General features: G+C 44.7%; 1 pseudogene; it reads left to right on the forward strand.

Moving 5' to 3' along the window:
• Positions 1-339: 339 nt before the first annotated feature.
• LOC148547049 (protein FAR1-RELATED SEQUENCE 5-like) lies at positions 340-1,899 on the forward strand (annotated as a pseudogene).
• The last annotated feature ends 486 nt before the right edge of the window (positions 1,900-2,385 follow it).

Here is a 2,385-nt window from a genome sequence, read left to right on the forward strand (position 1 = left end):
AAAATCTACTATGATTTGCAAGACCAAGTTTGAAAAGTCAGGAGGATAGACGACAACCATAACCACCCTCTTGCTACCACCATGTTTACTCATCTTCTTCCAAGTCATCAGAGACTAAGTGAGAGTGATAAGGCTCAAGTGGATAGTCTGAAAAAGTTCGGGATTGCTACTTCAAAGATTATGGCTTACATGGCTGGGCAATTAGGGGGTTATCGGAGGCTTCGTTTTACGAAGAGGGATCTGTACAATTATGTTCATAGCCAACGAATAGCACAAATAGACGACGGAGACGCGGCAGCAACGATAAGTTATTTGGAGGGTAAGGCCAACGCTGACACAATGACGGTCGCCAGGTATACCAAAACAGCAGAGGACAGACTTGGAAGCCTATTCTGAGCTGATGAGCAGATGATGGCGGATTATCCTCTGTTCGGTGACGTGCTTGCATTTGATGCAACATACCGGTCCAACAAGTACAAGAAGCCTCTAGTAGTCTTCTCTGGAAGAAATCATCACAGGCAGACGGTAATTTTTGGTTTTGCGTTGCTGGAGGACGAGGAGGTCCGTACATATAGGTGGGTATTGTTGAATATTCTTGATGTCATGGATAACAAGAAGCCTGCCGTTGTGGTCACCGACTGGGATAAACCAATGCGGGCAGCCATTGCGGATGTGTTGCCTTCAGCCAGGCATCGCCTCTGTGGGTGGCACCTGGAAAAAAACTATGTGCTTAGGGTAAAAGAACCTGAATTTCGAAAGGTGTTTAAGAAGGCAGTTTACACAAACTTCGATGTTGCGGAATTTGAGGAGTATTGGAGAACGACTGTAGAGAGTCTAGGGCTGATGAACAATAGCTGGGTTAAAGGCACCTATGATTTAAGAGAGAGTTGGGCAACGGCATATCTACGGGGAACTTTTTGCGCCGGCTACAGGATAACTTCGAGGTGTGAGGGAATAAATGCATTCATCAAAGGGTTCCTTAAGTCGACAAATAGCCTGATGGAATTGGTTCACAGCTTGGACAGGGTGGTTAAAGATTATCGCAATAATGAGGTCACGGCCCAATTTTATTCGTTGTATTACACGCTCGTACTGACAACCGGTCTTGACAAGATAGAGATGTTTGCCTCGAAGTTATACACCGGGAAAGTCTTCAAGGAGGTTAGAAAACAAATAAAAGGGGTTGGGAGTTTGTTGTTTTTGGGGAAAGACAGCATAAGCACGACGTCCGTCTACAAGTTCTCAAGCATGGGGAACTGTCGTAGGATCCGCAAGGTGCTTTACGATCCGACTGAGCCGAAGATTGAATGTGATTGTATGATGTGGAATAGCAAAGGTATTCCTTGCTGCCACATATTTTGCATGATGAAGTATGAGGGTTTAGAAGAAATTCTACCAGGTTTGATACTGAGGCAGTGGTGTATTGATGTCAAAGAATGGACGGCATCATCAACAGAAGGGACAGCGGGGCACGGCAGTCGACTACTAAGGTATGGCACATTGTGCAGTGCAATGAATGTTGTTGCCAAACTAGCTTCTGATGATGTAGCTGACTTTGCGGTAGCGAGGGATGCAATAGCCTCTTTGGCACGGCGGCTTCAGGTGCAAAAAGGGAACACGGTAGACCGTGAGGCTGGGATGAGGCAACAGAATGTTGTGAAGGAACCTTCAGTAGCAAAGACACAGGGGGCCCCTAAGCGCCGCAAGGAGACGGGATCTTCCACACAGGTCAAGCTTGGTGGGAAGAGACTGCTGCACTTCTTGCGGGCTTCCAGGTCACATGAAGAGGACGTGCCTGTCCGAGAGGGATATGAGCCAAGTCGATATCCGAGAAGGGCTATCAGCCACGGTCGCGAATTCATCCTCGAGAGAGCCCAGTGGGTATCCTGGAGGAACTAGTTCTTCCAAGGTATTTTTCCTGAGTTCGGATATTTTTTACATGCGAATTAGCTATGCATGGTGACATGGACTAGTTTGGTGAAATTAATAATGCTTTCACACACAATGAAAGAGTTTACTTTAGTTTATAGTAAGTTGTTATTGTGTCTGTACGATATCTGTTACTACCTAGTGTCTCATCCCATCCCAAATATAAGTACCGAAAATGAGAGTCAGCGTATCATGATCAGCAGAAAATCCAGCTGTCATTCCTTTCTATGTGGACGGAGGATCCCATGTTCGTGGAACTATAATAGGAGAAATTTAGTGAATAAGTTGGGCATTTACTATGCATGGTTTTCATGAGTTCTATGTGTTTTCTTATAATATTCCTTTGAGCCATCAATTCTGAATTTTTTAGTTTCTGGGTGTATATGTAAACTAAATTATCAGATTAGGATGAAGTGGTATTTCCTTTTGATGGGATATGAAACCAGTGTGTGTTTT

This window comes from Arachis ipaensis, chromosome B8 (assembly GCF_059453495.1).
Source record: "Arachis ipaensis isolate K30076 ecotype BB chromosome B8, ASM5945349v1, whole genome shotgun sequence".
Taxonomy (NCBI): Eukaryota; Viridiplantae; Streptophyta; class Magnoliopsida; order Fabales; family Fabaceae; genus Arachis; species Arachis ipaensis.